Source organism: Pongo abelii, chromosome 13 (assembly GCF_028885655.2).
Source record: "Pongo abelii isolate AG06213 chromosome 13, NHGRI_mPonAbe1-v2.0_pri, whole genome shotgun sequence".
Taxonomy (NCBI): domain Eukaryota; kingdom Metazoa; phylum Chordata; class Mammalia; order Primates; family Hominidae; genus Pongo; species Pongo abelii.
This window is the reverse complement of record NC_071998.2, coordinates 25,994,747-26,008,880: the sequence shown is the minus strand read 5'-3', so window position 1 is coordinate 26,008,880 and position 14,134 is coordinate 25,994,747. Positions and strand designations below refer to the sequence as shown.

The 14,134-nt window shown below is 38.7% G+C and overlaps 1 long non-coding RNA gene across 2 annotated transcripts in view; it reads left to right on the top strand.

The window, feature by feature from the left end:
- Window positions 1-14,134, top strand: part of LOC134759765 (uncharacterized) — an 80,545-nt gene that overhangs the window by 37,164 nt on the left and 29,247 nt on the right. The window contains exon 2 of one of the 2 annotated variants that reach the window (XR_010136493.1): window positions 9,152-9,319. The exons of the other annotated variant lie outside the window; for it this stretch is intronic. This is a non-coding gene — a long non-coding RNA (uncharacterized LOC134759765). The remainder of the gene's footprint in view (window positions 1-9,151; window positions 9,320-14,134) is intronic. 2 annotated transcript variants of the gene reach the window in all.

The window sequence follows — 14,134 nt, the reverse complement described above, 5'->3', positions numbered from 1 at the left end:
AAGCTATTGATTATTGCCACAATTTCAGCTCCTGTTATTGGTCTATTCAGAGATTCAACTTCTTCCTGGTTTAGTCTTGGGAGGGTGTATGTGTTGAGGAATTTATCCATTTCTTCTAGATTTTCTAGTTTATTTGCATAGAGGTGTTTGTAATATTCTCTGATGGTAGTTTGTATTTCTGTGGGATCGGTGGTGATATCCCCTTTATCATTTTTTATTGCATCTATTTGATTCTTCTCTCTTTTTTTCTTTATTAATCTTGCTAGCGGTCTATCAATTTTGTTGATCCTTTCAAAAAACCAGCTCCTGGATTCATTTATTTTTTGAAGGGTTTTTTGTGTCTCTATTTCCTTCAGTTCTGCTCTGATTTTAGTTATTTCTTGCCTTCTGCTAGCTTTTGAATGTGTTTGCTCTTGCTTTTCTAGTTCTTTTAATCGTGATGTTAGGGTGTCAATTTTGGATCTTTCCTGCTTTCTCTTGTGGGCATTTAGTGCTATAAATTTCCCTCTACACACTGCTTTGAATGCATCCCAGAGATTCTGGTATGTTGTGTCTTGGTTCTCGTTGGTTTCAAAGAACATCTTTATTTCTGCCTTCGTTTCGTTATGTACCCAGTAGTCATTCAGGAGCAGGTTGTTCAGTTTCCATGTAGTTGAGCGGTTTTGAGTGAGATTCTTAATCCTGAGTTCTAGCTTGATTGCACTGTGATCTGAGAGATAGTTTGTTACAATTTCTGTTCTTTTACATTTATTGAGGAGAGCTTTACTTCCAAGTATATGGTCAATTTTGGAATAGGTGTGGTGTGGTGCTGAAAAAAATGTATATTCTGTTGATTTGGGGTGGAGAGTTCTGTAGATGTCTATTAGGTCCGCTTGGTGCAGAGCTGAGTTCAATTCCTGGGTATCCTTGTTGACTTTCTGTCTCGTTGATCTGTCTAATGTTGATAGTGGGGTGTTAAAGTCTCCCATTATTAATGTGTGGGAGTCTAAGTCTCTTTGTAGGTCACTCAGGACTTGCTTTATGAATCTGGGTGCTCCTGTATTGGGTGCATATATATTTAGGATAGTTAGCTCTTCTTGTTGAATTAATCCCTTTACCATTATGTAATGGCCTTCTTTGTCTCTTTTGATCTTTGTTGGTTTAAAGTCTGTTTTATCAGAGACTAGGATTGCAACCCCTGCCTTTTTTGGTTTTCCATTTGCTTGGTAGATCTTCCTCCATCCTTTTATTTTGAGCCTATGTGTGTCTCTGCACGTGAGATGGGTTTCCTGAATACAGCACACTGATGGGTCTTGAGTCTTTATCCAGTTTGCCAGTCTGTGTCTTTTAATTGGAGCATTTAGTCCATTTACATTTAAAGTTAATATTGTTATGTGTGAATTTGATCCTGTCATTATGATGTTAGCTGGATATTTTGCTCGTTAGTTGATGCAGTCTCTTCCTAGTCTCGATGTTCTTTACATTTCGGTATGATTTTGCAGTGGCTGGTACCGGTTGTGCCTTTCCATGTTTAGCGCTTCCTTCAGGAGCTCTTTTAGGGCAGGCCTGGTGGTGATAAAATCTCTCAGCATTTGCTTGTCTGTAAAGTATTTTATTTCTCCTTCACTTATGAAGCTTAGTTTGGCAGGATATGAAATTCTGGGTTGAAAATTCTTTTCTTTAAGAATGTTGAATATTGGCCCCCACTCTCTTCTGGCTTGTAGGGTTTCTGCCGAGAGATCCGCTGTTAGTCTGATGGGCTTCCCTTTGATGGTAACCCGACCTTTCTCTCTGGCTGCCCTTAACATTTTTTCCTTCATTTCAACTTTGGTGAATCTGACAATTATGTGTCTTGGAGTTGCTCTTCTCGAGGAGTATCTTTGTGGCGTTCTCTGTATTTCCTGAATCTGAAAGTTGGCCTGCCTTGCTAGATTGGGGAAGTTCTCCTGGATAATATCCTGCAGAGTGTTTTCCAACTTGTTTCCATTCTCCCCGTCACTTTCAGGTACACCAATCAGACGTAGATTTGGTCTTTTCACATAGTCCCACATTTCTTGGAGGCTTTGCTCGTTTCTTTTTATTCTTTTTTCTCTAAACTTCCCTTCTCACTTCATTTCATTCATTTCATCTTCCAGGGCTGATACCCTTTCTTCCATTTGATCGCATCGGCTCCTGAGGCTTCTGCATTCTTCATGTAGTTCTCGAGCCTTGGTTTTCAGCTCCATCAGCTCCTTTAAGCACTTCTCTGTATTGGTTATTCTAGTTATACATTCTTCTAAATTTTTTTCAAAGTTTTCAACTTCTTTGCCTTTGGTTTGAATATCCTCCCGTAGCTCGGAGTAATTTGATCGTCTGAAGCCTTCTTCTCTCAGCTCGTCAAAGTCATTCTCCGTCCAGCTTTGTTCCGTTGCTGGTGAGGAACTGCGTTCCTTTGGAGGAGGAGAGGTACTCTGGTTTTTAGAGTTTCCAGTTTTTCTGCTCTGTTTTTTCCCCATCTTTGTGGTTTTATCTACTTTTGGTCTTTGATGATGGTGATGTACAGATGGGTTTTTGGTGTGGATGTCCTTTCTGTTAGTTTTCCTTCTAACAGACAGAACCCTCAGCTGCAGGTCTGTTGGAGTACCTGGCCGGCCGTGTGAGGTGTCAGTCTGCCCCTGCTGGGGGGGTGCCTCCCAGTTAGGCTGCTCGGGGGTCAGGGGTCAGGGACCCACTTGAGGAGGCAGTCAGCCTGTTCTCAGATCTCCAGCTGCGTGCTGGGAGAACCACTGCTCTCCTCACAGCTGTCAGACAGGGACATTTAAGTCTGCAGAGGTTACTGCTGTCTTTTTGTTTCTGTGCCCTGCCCCCAGAGGTGGAGCCTACAGAGGCAGGCAGGCCTCCTTGAGCTGTGGTGGGCTCCACCCAGTTCAAGCTTCCAGGCTGCTTTGTTTACCTAAGCGAGCCTGGGCAATGGCGGGCGCCCCTCCCCCAGCCTCGCTGCCGACTTGCTGTTTGATCTCAGACTGCTGTGCTAGCAATCAGCGAGACTCCGTGGGCGTAGGACCCTCTGAGCCAGGTGCGGGCTATACTCTCCTGGGGCACCGTTTCCTAAGCCCGTCGGAAAAGCACAGTATTCGGGTGGGAGTGGCCCGATTTTCCAGGTGCCGTCTGTCACCCCTGGAAGGGGAACTCCCTGACCCCTTGCGCTTCCCGATTGAGGCAATGCCTCGCCCCTGCTTCGGCTGGCGCACGGTGCGCTCACCCACTGACCTGCGCCCACTGTCTGGCACTCCCTAGTGAGATGAACACGGTACCTCAGATGGAAATGCAGAAGTCACCCGTCTTCTGCGTCGCTCGCGCTGGGAGCTGTAGACCGGAGCTGTTCCTATTCGGCCATCTTCCATAATATTCTTTAATACTACACAAAACTTCACAAGTGATAATTACTTAAAATTTATTTGCAGTGTGGAACCTGAAACTATATCAATGGATTTTTTATTTCTGTTATATTAAAATCCTTGGCCTATCTGCATTTTTAAAGGATCCTTTACTCATGCATGATTTTGTAACATCATACATTGGTCATTTGGAAAAAAAATCCCTTCAGTGAGTCAGTGAGTTATGTAAATCTTCCAAATGACAATACGTTTTCTTACGTGACATCAAAAACTCACATTTATTAATATCGTCACTTATCTTATTGGAAAACATTTTAATATTGGAGGCTGTCAAGCTTTTGGTCATACATACAAGTTTTTCACAATTCTGATTTTTGCTTGACAGCTTAAATATAATTATTGACAACAAATACTGTGAATTATTTTCTTTAGTTTACTTTGTTAACTTTTGAGAAAACGTCAACCAAATAACAAAGTCTGAATAAGCATAGTTCATCTCTCAATTAAAATGGCATTCTGTGGAAAAAGTATATAGGTTAACCTACAACTCAGACAAACATACAAAAGCTTTTCCGTGAGGCCATTATTATATATTTGTATGCAGTACAAGCAATTTATACATCTTATTTTATAATACAGATATTAAAAAGTTGCATACTTAAGGGTCAAATTTGAATAAGAGCAATGATTTTTTACCACTTCTTCAAAGACATTCTGAAGTGAAACTGGCATTATTATTATTATTACTGCAGGTGCAGGGCGATGATAATTACAAAGACTACCAGTACCTTTTGTTGCCACTATCTTGATTCATGCTAAGGCACTTTAAATCTTAATGTCAGTTTTTGTAAAACTGGCAAACAATTTCCACCTAGTGAACCCATTGAAAGGTCTTGGAGCTTTCCTGAAATGTAAATTACACCATGAGAATTTTTCTTTTTAAGTTACAATATGCATCCTTGATGTATCAAACATCTATTTTGAAATAAGATGACACCACTTTTTATCTAAGAAAATTGCAATGGTTTAATTTTATTCATTTCTCTTTTCCTTTATACATTATTGCTGTATTTTACTTATACTTACATTATAAGCTCCATAATACATTGTCATTTTTTTTTGCTTTTAGCAGTCAATTGTCCTTTGAAGAAATTATGAAAAGGTCATCTTTTATTTTTACCCACATATTTACTACTTCTGACACTGTTGTTTTTTTGTTTGTTTGTTTGTTGGGGTTTTGTATATAGGTCCTGATTTCTATCTGGACCTATATACAAATTTTCTGACAAATTTTCTCAGCATTTGTTTATCTATAAGGATCTCTATTTCACTTAACTAAGGTTATTTTTATTGGGTATGTATTCTAGGTTGACTGTTTCTTTAAGCACATTCAAGATACTTAAAAGATGGAATTCTATTGTCTTCTGGCTTCCGTAGTTTTTCATGAACTGTCAAATATCTTCTTATCATTGTCAAATATCTTCTTATGACATTTAGTATGTCTTTTCTCTCTGGCTATTCTTATGATGTTATCTTTATCTTTGATTCTTACCAGATTGATTATGATGTTTCTTGGTGATATGGCTTGGCTGTGTCCCAACCCACATCTCATTTGAATTCTCATGTGTTGTGGGAGGGACCTGGTGGGAGGTAATTGAATCATGTGGGCAGGTCTTTCCCATGCTGTTCTCATGATAGTGAATAAGTCTCATGAGATCTGTTTAAAAGATGAGAGTTGCCCTGCACAAGCTCTCTCTCATTGCCTGCTGCCATCCATGTAAGACGTGACTTGCTCCTCCTTACTTTCCACTATGCTTGTGAGGCCTCCCCAGCCATGTGGAACTGTGAGTCAATTAAACCTTTTCTTTTGTAAATCGCCCAGTGTCAGGTATGTCTTGTTGGCAGCATTAAAATGGACTAATACAGTAAATTAGTACCAGTAGAGTTGGGCACTCTGAAATGATACCTGAAAATATGGAAGTGACTTCAGAACTGGGTAACAGGCAGAGGTTGGAACAGTTTAGAGGGCTCAGAAGAAGACAGAAAAATGTGGGAAAGTTTGTAACTCCCTAGAAACTAGTTGAATGGCTTTGACCAAAATGCTGATAATGATATGGACAATGAAATCCAGGCTGAGGTGGTCTCAGATGGAGATGAAAAACTTGTTGGGAACTGGAGCAAAGGTGACTCGTTATGTTTTAGCAAAGAGACTGGCAGCATTTTGTACCCTGCCCTAGAGATACATGGAACTTCCAACTATAGAGAGATTGTTTAAGGTATCCTTAGAACTTTCTAAGCAGCAAAGCATTCAAGAGGTGACTTGGGTGCTGTTAAAGGCATTCAGTTTTAAAAGGGAAACAGAGCATTAAAGTTTGGAAAATTTGCAGCCCGACAATGCAATAGAAAAGAAAAACTCATTTTCTGAGGAGAAATTCAAGTCAATTGCAGAAATTTTCATAAGTAATGAGGAGCTGAATGTTAATCCCCAAGACAATAGGGAAAATGTCCCCAGGACATGTCAGAGACCTTTGCAGCAGACTCTGTCATCACAGGCCCAGAGGTTTAGGAGGAAAATATGGCTTCATGGGCCAGGCCCAGGGTTCCTCTGCTGTGTACAGTCCCTCTGCTGTGTACAGCTCTGCATCCCAGCTGCTCTAGTTGTGACTAAAAGGGTCCAAGGTACAGCTCAGGCTATTGCTTCAGAGAGTGGAAGCCCCAAGCCTTGGCAGCTTCCACATGGTATTGAGACTGCAGTGCATAGAAGTCAAGAATTGAGGTTTGGGAACCTCTGCCTACATTTCAGAGGATGTATGGAAATGCATGGATGCCCAGGCAGAAGTTTGCTGCAGGGGCGGGGCCCTCATGGAGAACCTCTGCTAGGGCAGTGCAGAAGGGAAATGTGGGGTTGGAGCCCCGACACAGAGTCCCTGCTGGGGCACTGCCTAGTGGAGCTATGAGAAGAGGGCCACCATCCTCCAGATCCCAGAATGATAGATCCACTGGCAGCTTCCACCATGTACCTGGAAAAGCTGCAGACACTTAACACCAGCCCATGAAAGCAGTTGGGAGGGAGGCTTTACCCAGCAAAGCCACAGGGGTGGAGCTGCCCAAGACCATGGGAACCCACCTCTGTCATCAGCATGACCTGGATGTGAGAAATGGAGTCAAGGAGATGATTTTGGAGCTTTAAGATTTGACTGCCCCACTGGATTTTGGACTTGCAGGGGGCCTATAGCCCCTTCATTTTGGCCAATTTTTCCTCTTTCGAATGGGTGTATTTACCCAATACCTGTACACCTATTATATCTAGGAAGTAACTAACTTGCTTTTGATATTATAGGCTCATAGGCAGAAGGGACTTACCTTATCTTGGATGAGACTTTGGGCTGTGGACTTCTGAGTTAATGCTGAAATAAGTTAAGACTTTGGTGGACTGTTGAGAAGGCATGATTGGTTTTGAAATGTGAGGACATGAGATTTGGGAGTGGCGAGGGGCAGAATGATATGGTTTGGCTGTGTCTCCACCCAAATCTAATCTTGAATTCCCACATGTTGTGAGAAGGACCTGGTGGGAGGTAACTGAATCATGGGAGCAGGTCTTTTCCATGCTGTTCTCATGATAGTGAATAAGTCTCACAAGATCTGATGGTTTAAGAAATGGGAATTACCCCACACAAGCTCTCTCTCTTTGCCTGCTGCCATCCATGTAAGCTGTGACTCACTCCTCCTTGCTTTCCACCATGACTGTGAGGCCTCCCCAGCCATGTGGAACTGTAAGTCCATTAAACCTCATTCTTTTGTAAATTGCCCAGTCTCAGGTATATCTTTATTGGCAGTGTGAAAATGGACTAATACACTTGGGTTGGGTTTTGAGTTTTTTGTTTGTTTCTTCTTCTATAAAATTGTTTTTAAATTGCTGGGATTAGCTTAGCTTGTTGGGTAACTGCCTTGGTGTTTTCCATAAAAGCTGAGAATTTTCTGCCATTATTAGTTTTTTCAGTTTCATTCTTGGTCTCTTCTCCTCTGGGACCCTAACTACATGTGTTATCACATTTGATATTGCCACATGGGTCAGTGATGCTCTGTTTATCTTCTATCTTTCTTTTTCTTTCTGATTTTTTTCTTTACATACTTCAGTTTGGATAATTTCTGTTGTCCTGTATTCAACCTCATGAATTTTTGAATGTTTTCTACTATGACCAACCAGCCATTAGGCTCAATATGAAACATTTTGTTTCTCATATTACATTTTCATTACAGACTTTCAATCTGGTTGTTTTGTTGGAGTGTTATTTATTTTTATTTATTTAAATTTTTTAGATGGAGTTTGCTCTTGTTACCCAGGCTGGAATGCAATGGCATGATCTCCGCTCACTGCAACCTCTGCCTCCCAGATTCAAATGATGCTCTGCCTCAGCCTCCTGAGTAGCTGGGATTACAGGCATGCACTGCCACGCCTGGCTAATTTTTGAATTATTAGTAGAGATGGGGTTTCACCATGTTGGTCACGCTGGTCTTGAACTCCCTACCTCAGGTGATCTACCCACTTCAGCCTCCCAAAGTTCTGGGATTACAGGCATGAGCCACCATGTGTGGCCTAGAGTGTCCACTTTCTTTGCAGAAATTTCTGAGTTCATTGATTCAACTTATTTTTTAAAATATAAAAAAATCTTTATTATATTTATAATAGTCATTTAAAACACTTGCCTGCAAATTTCAATGGTTAGGTCTTCTGTGTTTCTCCTTGTATTTATTATTTCTCTTTACTATATTTCACGTCTTCTTTCTTCTGCCATGTCTCATATTTAATGTATGCCGGATTTTGCAAAAATAACAGTAGAGACTAATGTTAAACCTTCTTTCTGTTAAGTTTTGTTTTGTTTCCCAAATTAGACTGACTCTATTTCTACTTTCAAATGAGTTCTGCCCTATCCAGATTTTCCCATGCTCTACAGAGGGTTGAATCTCTTAGATCTGTCAGAAGTTCAGCTGAGAGGGAAATAGATTACAGTTCTGCCTAGTTTTGACTCACTTTTGAATTCAACTTCAGTAGAGCCATAGGTACAAATATCACAAGTGTGTGCAAGATTGAACACTTTTCACTTTCGAACCCTACTTCTACTGTTTTCTTATAAACATCCATGAACAGAGAGAGAAAAATGCTTAAAATGAATGATTTATTTCTGTATTTGTGACTTTTCTAGATTCCATTATTTTATGCTGCCACGTTTTAGTTAAAAGCCTGGCTGGTAATATCTGAACTACACAAAAAATTCAGGAAAAAAAATTAAATCAAGTAAAAAGCATTGTTCTTTATATATTATAAAGAACAAGGTAATATAAACCTTGTTTATATTACCTTTATATTACATGTAAACGTGTAATATAAACATGCCTCACATTTAGGCATGTGAGGTACCTCTACTGTTTGACAACTCTTCCTTCCTATATGTGACATTTCCCTCATCACTTTTCTATATAGGTAAGAGTTTATTTTTTAAAATATGAATTTGATTAAGCCCCATACAAGCATCCCTCACATGGTATGCTATGCATAGCTTTCAGTCTTCATGATTTAGTTGAATAACCCCAGTCTCTCAACAGCACAGATCAAATATCAGTTATTATGGCATATTAATTATTAGTAATTATATAAATTTTGCCGCTAGATATCCAGTCTACAGATCACTACATAAGTAACAGATGTGTATGATGATCAGTGACCAAGTTTGTCACTTCTTTTAAAGTCTGTCAGTGGTTAGTCACTCCTCATGTGTTATCCAATTCATTCACAGACAGCAAAGTGTGTAGTTGCCTCCTTGTCGCCCAGTGATAAACCCATGTAAAATTTTACCAAAAAGAAAATGGATAACTGAAAGAAGAAACTGTGAAACAAAGATAAAAGTACACCAATGAATAAAAAAGTGACAATGCTGGAAATGAAATTGGAAGTGAATATAAATGTGAGTTATAGAATAAATAGCTAACCTTGGTCTCCATACTGTTTTCCACATTTGGTGCATCATTTTACATTCCCACCAACAGTGTACAGGGTTCTCATTTCTTCACATCTTTCCCAACTTGTGATACAGTTTGGATATTTGTCTCCTCCAAATCTTATATTGAAATTTTATCCCTAATGTTTGGATTATGGGCATGAATCCCTCATGAATGTCTTAATCCCATTCATTGGTGCCATACCAATGGCTTGGTAATGAATGAGTTCTCACTTGATTAGTTCCTGTGAGAACTAAAAAGACTAAAACAAAGAAGACTTCCTTTTCTCTCTCTTTCCTCCTCTCTTGTCATGTGAAGCCTGCTCCCTAAACACCACCACCACTTTCTGCTATGAGTGGAAACTTCCTGAGACCCTCACCAGAAGCAGATGTTGATGCCATGCTTCTTGTACAGCCTGCAGAATTATGAGCCAAATCAACCTTTTTAAAAATGAATTGCCTACTCTCTGATATTTCTTTATAGCAACACAAATGGACTAAGACAACTACTTATCTTTTTAAAAATAATAGCTATCCTAACAGATATGAGGTGATATCTCATTGTAGTTTTGATTAGCACTTCCCTAATAACAAATTGTGTTGAGTTTTCATATCCCCAGTGGCTATTTGTATGTCTTCTTTGGAAAATGAATCTGGAGGACATTATGCTAAGTGAAATAAGCTGGTCACACAAGGACAAGTACTGCATGATTCCACTTATATTATATATCTAAAATAGTCAAAAACATAAAAGTGCAGAATACAACAGTGGTTACTAGAGGCTGGGAGGTGTGGAAAGTGGGGAGCTATTGTTCAATGTGTATAAAGTTTCAGTTATGCTAGATGAATAAGTTCTAGAGATTTTCTGTACATTATAATGCTTATTGTTAACAGCATGCTATTGTGAACTTTAAAATTTAAGAAGGTAAATCTCATGTTAAGTGTTCTTACCACAAAAAAATGACACAAGAAAACTTCAGGAGGTGTTGAATATGTCTATTACTTTGATTGTGGAGATGGTAGTATGGGTGTTTGCACACACCCAAATTCATCAAATTGTACAAATTAAATATGTGCAATTCTTTGTATACAAATTATACCTCAACAAAGCTGTTAAAAACATTTAAAAATAGTACTATCCCTGTGGGGATGTAAACAAACAGAAAAAAAGGAAAATAAGGGGTATGACAATTCACCAAGCTTTTAAAAATTGCATGTTCCATATCATAATTTATAGGGTGAGCAAAAAAACAGGCAAGTACAATACAAGTTACATTTAAGCTGTTTACAAAGAAATAAAACACTTTAATTCAAAATATCCCTAGTGTTCTAAATTATAATGTACTAAATAAATATTAGTTTTACTATGTTTTTATTTCCTAAACATTTATAACTGACAGCAAGTAAGATTTTATGGTTTTGAAACAAATTGTAAAGGTCACAAAGCAATTGTAATTTTCCCCATAGATTATTAAGATTATTTTGTAAGATTTTAGTTTTCGTGTTTTAGTTTAGTTTTTTGTAGGATTTTAGTTGTCATTTTGATGGTCCCACACTATCATGTAAAGTCAACACTGCCTTTGTGTGTCTCCTACCTGTGCAAAATCTTTACTTATTCCAGTTAGTCAAATGTGAACTTTTGTGATATTTGAATCTGATCCTAACAGAGCTAAGATCTCATAATTGAATATTAATTTGGTTTCTAATAATTTAGTTTTTAAATGACTGGGGCCTTATTAATTCTCTAGCCACACAAATCATGCTACTCCTTCCTTCACTTACCATGCCCCAAAGAGTCTTTTATTGTTTGGACACATTAGTCCTGTCATATCTGAGGCCTTTACATTGGGAGTGCTTCCTTCTGCCTGGTATGCTTCTGAAATCTCTTTTAACCTCATTAATCTTATTCAACTTTCAGGTCTTAGGTTAAATATCATGTTCCCAAATCTTCCAATATTAGGTCTTCCTCTTGCAATATCTCTCAGTATATATTATAATTTCTTCTATGTGCTTATCAAAATTTGTGTTTATATGTGTGGTTATTTATTTAATTTATCTCCACTAAATTATGAGTTCCGTACGTGAATAGATGAATACCATCTGTTTCGTTGACTTTTACATCTCCAATGCCAAACACAGTGTCTGGTAAAAACTAAATGCTAAGTAAATATGTGGTCAATTAATGGGTTAATAAATACTTGCTAAAGAAATATACAAATTGGAAAAACTAGAAATATGCTAGGATAAAGTGATACTTATCCCAGCAAATAAAAGCATGGTTTGTTGGGGAAAATACTAGGTTAGGATTTTGAGATCCTGGTTTTGATTCCAGTATAATCCTTTGACTTCCATTGTCCAGCTGCTCTTCCTGCTCTATGGGCCTTTGACCAATCTCATCACTCTCATAATTCAACTATGTTTTCCATGTTGATCACTTCAAAATCTTTGTCTCCAGCCACAGTTATCTCCTATCTATAGACCTATATATGCAGTTGGTCTTCTGGACATCTCCACATCAGTAGCCCATAAACACCTTACATGCAACAAATCCTAAATGAAACATTTCTATCCAAATCCTCCTTCTTCTCCTGAAATTCCTGACTCTTTTATTGCAAACGTTATTTAGTTTGTCAATAAGTTATGAATCTGGAAGTCATTTTATTACTCTACAAATCTAGTCAGTCACCAAGACCCACCAAGTTCACCCCCTAAAATCTCACAAACCCGCTCCTTATTCCCCAGCCCTATCATCAATTACCTAGCTCAACCCTCTTCATTTTTGCCTGGACTGATTTTGTCCCTTCTATTCCTATGTCTTTTATGCCTATTCTCCTCACAGATATTGCAGTGATTTTAATATGCTACTTCTATGTATTTTTTTTTCTCCTATCCTTCCTTTGTTGCCTAAGAATCTTAGGAAAGTTGAAGAACCTTAGGATATTTTTGCTTCGTTCTCACAATGCCTATATGTACTATGAATGGAGGAAATATGAGCCCAGGTTACATACTATAATTGTTATAAATACTTATATATAAGTTACTTCTTTTCCACATTTCACAATTTCCCCTCACTTATCCCCGTCTGAGGCCATTACAACTTGTTTCTTTTTTTTTTTTAATTTGAGTTCTAGGGTACATGTGCACAACGTGCAGGTTTGTTACATATGTATACATGTGCCATGTTGTTGTGCTGCACCCATTAACTCGTCATTTACATTAGGTATATCTCCTAATGCTATCCCTCCCCCATCCCCCCACAACCCCATGACAGGCCCCGGTGTGTGATGTTCCCCTTCCTGTGTCCATGTGTTCTCATTGTTCAATTCCCACCTATGAGTGAGAACATGCGGTGTTTGGTTTTCTGTGCTTGCGATAGTTCGCTGAGAATGTTGGTTTCCAGCTTCATCCATATCCCTACAAAGAACATGAACTCATCATTTTTTATGGCTGCATAGTATTCCATGGTGTATATGTGCCACATTTTCTTCATCCAGTCTATCATTGTTGGACAGTTGGGTTGGTTCCAAGTCTTTGCTATTGTGAATAGTGCTGCAATAAACATATGTGTGCATGTGTCTTTATAGCAGCATGATTTATAATCTTTTGGGTATATACCCAGTAATGGGATGGCTGGGTCAAATGGTATTTCTAGTTCTAGATCCCTGAGGAATCGCCACACTGTCTTCCACAATGCTTGAACTAGTTTACATTCCCACCAACAGTGTAAAAGTGTTCCTATTTCTCCACATCCTCTCCAGCACCTGTTGTTTCCTGACTTTTTAATGATCACCATTCTAACTGGTGTGAGATGGTATCTCATTGTGGTTTTGATTTGCATTTCTCTGATGGCCAGTGATGATGAGCATTTTTTCATGTGTCTTTTGGTTGCATAAATATCTTCTTTTGAGAAGTGTCTGTTCATATCCTTCGCCCACTTTTTGATGGGGTTGTTTGTTTTTTGCCTGTAAATTTGAAATAATTTTGAAGCCAAAGAACACAATGACTGAATTAAATGCAACAGGGAACTTCAACAGCAGACTAGAACAAGAAGAATAAAACATAAATAAACCCAGAGATAGACAGAGATAGATAGAACAAGAAGAATAAAAAATAAATAAACCCAGTCAGAGGACGATTTATAATTATTTTTCTTTTCAGAAAAAAAGAATGAAGAAAGCCTATTTAATCTATGGGCACCATCAAAAGAATTAAATTTGTATTACAGAAGTTCTACAAGGAGAAGAGAAACAAAATGACAGAAAGCTTATTTAAAATATAGAGGCTGAAAACTTCCCAAATCTGGGGAACAATGTAAACATCCAGGTATATAAAGCTCAAAAGTCTTCAATTCATTCACCCCAAAGAAGACCTCACCAAAACATAGTATGATTGACCTGTCAAAAATCAAAGACACTCAGAAATAAAGCCACAAACCTACAACTGTCTGATCTTTGACAAGACCAACAAAAACAAGCAATGAGGAAAGGACTCCCTATTGAATAAATGGGGCTGGGATAACCAGATAGCCATATAGGAAAGACTGAAGCTGGACCCCTACCTTTCATCATATAAAAAATTAACTCAAAATTAAAGAGAGGCTGAGCATGGTGGCTCACACCTGTAATCTCAGCACTTTGGGAGGCCACGGTTGGCAGATTGCCTGAGGTCAGGAGTTCAAGACCAGCCTGGCCAACATGGCAAAACCCCATCTCTACTAAAAATACAAAAATTAGCTGGGCATGGTAATCCATGCCTGTTATCCCAGCTACACAGGAGGCTGAG